At 37.1% G+C, this 7,539-nt stretch overlaps 1 protein-coding gene across 1 annotated transcript in view; it reads right to left on the bottom strand.

The window, feature by feature from the left end:
- The window catches only part of dnaaf5 (dynein axonemal assembly factor 5), a 571,499-nt gene that overhangs the window by 270,373 nt on the left and 293,587 nt on the right, over positions 1-7,539 (bottom strand). The gene's annotated exons all lie outside the window — the stretch shown is intronic.

Below are 7,539 nucleotides of genomic sequence, written 5' to 3'. Positions count from 1 at the left end.
TTTATTTATGTTCATAATTCATAAATAAGGCTATTTTTAAGCATTTAGGTGTGTGACCCTGGACCAGAAAACAAAGCGTTGAAGAAGATTTTGTGTTCTCTAAAATGTGCAGTGAACACATCGTTCCGGATAACCATACAGAGATAGTTAGACATGTATTTTTAAGGAAAAAGGGCGACAACTAGTGGTGTATTTTGAGAAGAAAGGTGACAACTGCTGGTGTGTGTAGAAAGGGTGTCCTGCTGAGGAATGTGTTGAGCGACTATTGTAAGTAGATGCTGGAGAATGAGTTTATATGTAAAACATTGATTGTGTATGTAAAACCCACATGAAGTTAAATCTGTGAGAGGCTTTCTGGAAAATGAGTGACAAATAATGTATCATCATCATACCTGGCAACATTAGGCTGTGTAAATAAGGGATATGCTCACCATAATGAGGCACCCCCCCCCCCTTTTTTTTTAAATTCCCAAATTACTAAATATGTTCATTTGGAGCTAATTCATTGCAAATAAACAGTTAAATGGTCAGTAATGTGTTTTATTATTTTTAAAAAAAAAAATAAATAGTATATATTAGCAGCAAATACATTAGCTTATTAAAATTAATAGCTATTATAAATAAAATCAAGTTATCAGATTTCATAATTTTTTTCTTTACTGTGTAACTCACACATTCTGATTAATGACTCTTATTTGGATTTTTCATTTGATTACATTAAATAACAGGTGTCACTAAAAATGCACACATCTAACGTTATAATGAAAGCATTCGATTGCTTTCCTAACTTGTTATGCTCGTTTAAGACGAAATTAGTTGTGTTTAAACCCCCCCCCCCCCCCCACCCCCACCCCCAAGAGAAGAGGACAAATTCTTTAGCAGGATAGCGCTCCTTCTCATACTTCAGCCACCACATAAAAGTTCCTGAAGGCTACGAAGGTCAAGGTGCTCCAGGATTGGCCAGCCCAGTCGCCAGACATAAATATTATTAAGCATGTCTGGGGTAAGAGGAAGGCATTGAAGATGAATCTTGATGAACTCTTGGAGTCCTGCAAGAACGCTTTCTTTGCCATTCCAGATGACTTTATTAATAAGTGATTTGAGTCATTGCAGAGATGTATGCATCCACTATGCTGACACACAGGCATTTGTAGCTCCGCCTTTTTTGAAAAGAGCACACTCTCATTTGAATTAAAGTGACAGTCACCAAAATGACACAATTAGCATCAACGGGTAAAAGGAGCAGCTTCAAAGAGCTATAAAACATTATTTGTGTGGTATTTTGAGCTGCACATGCACACTCTAGAGACATCATTTATATCTTGTATAAAAGGGCATAATTCACAACAAATGATATCTTAGAGCCAATAGCTAGACTGAACAATAGGGCCTATAAGATCCACAACAGACTTTCTGGATAGACACATCACTGTTTTGCTCTATTACTTTATAAGGCTTTAACATTTTAAAACTACGTTATGAACACAGCGGTTATACTGTACTATCAAATTTTAAATAGCGCTACCTCAGCACCCCTTTGTGCTTTGGTACCAAAACTTAACAAAAGGACTGATCGTTCCTCCAGATCTGTAACAAATGGATGTTTGCCATTACCGGCTTTATGGACAGAGATCTTTCTTTAATCTATTCACAAAAGCCAGGGTTCCGTTCTTTGTACATAGATTACTCAGCTGGGTTTGGATATTGACGATTTGACATGATCCAGGATCGTTTCATTCTTCAAAACTGATCCGAGAGTTGTTGTCACAGCAACAGTTCTGGTAGATCAAAGCAGGGGGCAGGTTCAATTCAAATAAACAGGATTAGATCGGGTCAGTTCAAGCAACGATAATACTGAAAGTATGTGCCGAATTGTGATATTTTCTTACAGTAGTAGTTATATACACTTGGGAAAATAGTAAATATTTTTAACTATATATATCAATAAAGTTAAAAAAAAATATTAATAAAACTTATGCAATCTACACCCCCGAAATGATAGTACAAAGACTGCCACCTGGTGGTGCAAAGAGAAAACTTATTGATATAAACTTTTTAGATCGCTTTAGTACAATTTCTGTATGATAATAGAAACAATATGTGACTTTTTTAAAAAGCAATAATACATTTATGCAGTCATAAACATGTTTTGACAGTTAATATGTCAGTGATTTGGTGCTTCACAAAAGTTGCAGACATCTTTATCAACATAAAAATGCTTTTTTGATGCAAAATTTATTTATAGTTATTCCTTGCGCAGATTAAAAAAACTTGAGTAGGCCTAGGCTACTATAATCAAGAAAATATTCTATAAATGTAGAACTAAATACATTGATATGTATTGAAATAAATGATGAATACTCTTGACACATGAAAGTGTAAAGTCTGCAGCTCACAACAAATGTGAAAAGTAATTTGCGCATCATATTTAACAAACCGTTTACTGTGACTTATGTCTTTTTGCTCACATGGATAATTGAATATTAATCAGATGATGTCATTACGCTGCTATGCCGTCAGCCAATCGTTGCATTGCTGATCATGATTTCGAGGATCGATAGATGTCCTTCACAACACACGCAGCGATCTCAGATCAGTTCATCCAGAAATTTTAATCTGATTCGCGAACTTGTTTAAAGAACCAAATTAGCGAGAGATCGGTTATCAAGATTAAAAGATCCAGGATCTGCCAAATCATCTTAGATCATTTAAGCGAGGTATGAAGAACAGATCCCACAAAAACAATACCAACACTGAGACTTTTTAAACAATCACATGCTCATCATCTGATGGTCAACTATCGATGTAGCCACTGAGACAGTAGCCTGCTTTTCTCTATTTTATATGTTTGGTAATTGTTTGTACTGTGTTGATGGATGAGATGTCTGCCTATTTTTATGTTCTGCAGAGCAGGAACCTGCTGAAAAACAGCTTTCATGCTGAGTCAGGCTTAATTATTTTTTATCTTTTCCTGTTTAAAAAAATAAATAAATAATAGATCCCTTTTAATAAAGATGTGGCTGTAAAAAAATGTGTTTTTTTCACACAGAAATAAGTGTCTGCTGTAGTGTCTGCTTGTGTCCAACAGAGGTCAGCTGTGCTTCTCAATACGCTACTGTACATTTACTGCTATTCGCTGGTGAGTTACTTGACTTGGCCTGAAGTGTATAAACAGATAGTTTAATTACAGTGCACAACAGTGCGGATTTACACTGTATTTAAGTGGAGATGTGCTGCAGGAACACCGGCTCCGCACATCAAGTGTTGAAAGTTTTGTTAACCTACTTTCCGACTTCCTTTAACACAATTGATACTTCAGCAATAATAAAACCAAAATCTGCACGCAAAGCCAGCTGTATTTCCTTCTCTCCGTTTATTTAGGACAGGCTGCTGTTTTATTTTAGCGTCGGTTTTATAGGTATACCCAGAGGAGATTTATTTTAATACGCAATATTGTTTGACAGTCGGTAAGAGTGGTTTTTGTTTCATTTATTGACATTATATACAGTATGGTTTTGTTTTTAGTATTACATTTTTAAAAGTCACTCAAGCTGAAATCCAGTTAAATGCTCCCTGGTGTTGCGGATTTCCATTTTCCCCCATTAGGCCACTGTCTCTTTTTGGAAATGCTCCGCTTCTCTTTGTTTGAGTTACTGGAATGAATGTTTATTAAAGTGGCGCAGAAGATGAGTTGATTGTTGGCTCTTTCCTGAACCTGTTCAGTTTGTTATGAGTGTGTGTGTGTGTGTGTGTGTGTGTGTGTGTGTCACACACTGCGCTACATAACCCCGCTATTGACCACACTATTCTTAAGTTTGTCATTAGAGCTCGTTTACAAACACTTCCTACAAAGTTTAATCTGTCCGTGTGGTACCCGAAACACCACGAGCCCTTCTGCTTATTACATAGCGATAGAACGGTGGAATCAACAGCGCACATAATGAACGTCTGCCCCGCGTTCAGAGGCATGTACATCACACGTCACGATCGCATTGTGAACATCACAGCTAAAGAGGTGGACAGAGTCAGTGTGCACAGTGTACTATACACTAACAAGACTGTACGAATGAACTGGTTTCCATCACTGAGCAGTAATGCACATGTTCTGAGTGCTGTCATTAGAGATTTTCCAAACACTCCTGATATTGTTGTTGTGAATGAAGTACTGAAAAACATTCTGATTATGAAAGTAGGCTGTTGTTTTGACTCATACATGGATCTGTGCTATTCAGAAAAAATGCTGAAATATCAACCATTAGTGAATGCTCTGAAAGTGTGTGGCTACAACACAAAATTGGTGGTTTTAATTTACGGTAGCCTTGGGCATGTTCATAAACTATGTGTGAGAGGACTACAAATTGCCGGACTCAGTAAAAAAAACTCTAAACAAATTGCAAAGTATTGTTCTGTATCTGCAATAATAGGCAGTCTTCATGTGTGGAGAAGACGATGCCATCTCTATCCTTAATCCATTTACTTAATACTGCACGTAGAATGGATTGAGTGTCTAGTGCCACGCAAAAGATCATCAATGGTTGCATGCTGCTTTTATTGTGAAACATTATGGGCTCCTTACGATTATTTGGATGCTGTGTTGTTTTAATAGTATTAGTCATTCCAAATAAAATGAATCAAATGTGTGTGTGTGTGTGTGTGTGTGTGTGTGTGTGTGTGTGTGTGTGTGGAGGGATTTATCAGGAGGAAATTTACACAACGCTTGTGAACAGAAAGCTATCAGCACCAGATGCTCAATGAGAAATGCACCGTATACAAGAACATCCGCTTGCACGTTATTTTTATTCATGTTATCATGATAGGGTGGCTCGGTGGTTAGCACTGTTGTTTCAAAGCAAGAAAGTCGCTGGTTCGAGTCCAGCTGGTTCAGTTAGTATTTCTGTTTGCATGTTCTCCCGGTGTTGGCGAGGGTTTCCTCTGGGTGCTCTGGTTTCCCCCACAGTCCGAAGACATGTGCTGTGGGGTAATTGGGTGAAGTAAAATGTCTGTAGTGTGTGAATGTGAGTGTGTATGGGTGTTTCCCTGTACTGGGTTGCATCTGGAAGGGCATTCTCTGTTTAAAACTTATGCCGGAATAGTTGGCGGTTAATTCCGCAGTGGCGACCACTGACAAATAAGGGACTAAGCCGAAGGAAAATGAAAGAATAATCATGATAAATGAATACGCACAGCTATGGGAAAAATCAAGAGAGAATTTTTTCAATTCCACTGGATTTATGAATTATATGTAAATGTTTGAGTCATTTTTTGTTTTATACTGTCAAACATTGATGACATTTCTTTACATTTTAAACTAAAAATGTTGTGATTGAGAGCAATTTCTGCATGAATATAAAATCCAGAGAAACTTTTGAGGGATTTTTAAATGTGATATAATTCACATAATCATCAATAATGCATCATTTACAGGTTTTCTCCATTGGTTTGGCTCATTTCTTGAAACAGAAATGACTTTCTCAAAATTCTAAGATCATTTGGCAAATCAGTGTTACAGTTTAGCACAACACTAAAGCTCACTTGCAAAAGCTCAAACCTTTCCCAAAACAGTTCACTCATGTGTCAAAACTAAATTTCCTTCTCATTTAAACAGTCAGTGCCCCCAAAATGCTTCGACCCTTTAGCATTGTGTAAGCACTGCAAGTCAAAACGTTTAGATGTTACGTCACTATGGCAAAAAAACACTAAAATATCCCTCATGTCCACCTCACAGTCTTAGCCCAGTCATTCACTAACAACGGTTACTGTACTGTTTATGTCTAACTAACAGAATACAAGTGTGTATAAAACTGAAGAAAAAAAAAAGAAATAGGATTTTAGGATTTAAGAGTATCCTCCAAGGTCTGACGTCACACATTGCTCTCATACTGCCAAGGAAATGGTAACTCCTTGTTTTATTGTACTGATCAACCACACACAAAGTAACTTACACATATCAGAGCAAATAGAATAAATAGCTGTAATCAAATGTTCCAAGGATTCACCTACTGTATGGTATTCATGGTATTGTGGTCTTGACTAGTTCTGGATTAACTATAGTCTGTGAAGTTGGTTAAGAGGGATACCAGATAGGAGGGAATTGCAATAATCAATCCTTGATGTAAACAGAGCATGTACAAGCACTTCAGTACTTTGTTGGGATAGTGAAGGGCGAAGTCTTGCAATGTTACTCAAATGAAAAAAGGCAGAACGTGAAATATTACTAATATGTGATTTAAACGAAAGCATACCATGTAGTATAACCCGAAGATTTTTAGCATGAATTGTAACATTTGTGCTGAAACAACACAATTGTTGTATTTTTTTCAGTGAATTTATTTGTTTTATGTTCAGTCCACTTAAATGTGTAAACCATTAGGTTAACTTAACGTCTTGTGTAGGGAAAACATGAGGGAATTGTGTTGGTTCAACAGTAAGAACTTCTGTTTTTTAGTTTTTCTGAGGAACAATTTGTTCAGCTAACATAATTTTGTTTATTTATGCAATGTTGATTATTGTGTTTTATTAATAAAGATAATCTTGTAACATCAACTGAAGCAACAGTGACTGCTATTGAGTCAATTAATTTTTTCTGTTTAGTGGATGATTTTTTTTTTCAAATTTGCAAAATAAGTAATTAGCTCTAGTTAGCATATCATCCTGTTTTTAATCATTTTACTTAAAAATGAACACAAACTTACTACTTCATTCATTCATTTATTTCCCTTTGGCTTAGTCCCTTTATTCATCAGGGTCACCACAGTTGAATGAACTGCAAACTTATTCAGCATATTTTTTCAGAAAGTAAAACTGTCACAGTGTCCTGTGAGGGTCTAGGGGTAGGGGTGGGCATAGGGCAATAGAAAATACAGTTTGTACAGTATTAAAACAATGGAAACCTGTGTAATGTCCCCACAATTCACAAAAACATTTCATGTGTTTAAATGTGTATATGTGTGAAACATCAATACACGAATGTGTACAACGACATGGGTATCACACAGGTATAACAAGGACATAGTGAATTCTGAGAACATTGCAGGTGTCCTCATTTATCTAAAGACGTATACATCTTTTTTTGAGGAAAGTAATGCTAAAACTGCAGTTTTGGGATAGGGGTTAGGGTTAGGTCTACTCTTGGGCAACAGAAAATACAGTTTGTAAAGTATAAACAAAAGGAACATTTGGAATGCAGCTTACACACAATTCACCAAAACAAATCCGTGCGTGCGTGATTGTGTTGGTTTGCTCAGCTCACGCTCTTATCTTCCGCTGTGTTTACCTGTTATGTTGCCATGGTAACCGGGCTATCGTAAACCTGCGGATCTGTCGCTGTGTTTGGGTGTGAGGAGAAGCTGCAGCTGAAGAGTGTAAAAGGCGAACGGACGCGCTTTTTTGACCTGCAGTGGCTGATTTTACTGAGCTCACAGAAACCGAGAAAACCTCCTCCGGCTGCAGTCCCTAGAAACAGGAAGGAAGCGCGATGATGTCAGTCTGAACTCTGACGCGCGGCCATGATGGACTGTTCCTTCGTTGCCATGGAGACGG

Source organism: Danio rerio, chromosome 3 (assembly GCF_052040795.2).
Source record: "Danio rerio strain M-AB ecotype USA chromosome 3, GRCz13ab, whole genome shotgun sequence".
NCBI classification, from domain to species: Eukaryota; Metazoa; Chordata; class Actinopteri; order Cypriniformes; family Danionidae; genus Danio; species Danio rerio.
Note: the sequence above shows the minus strand (reverse complement) of the source record. Positions and strands in the feature narration are given on the sequence as shown.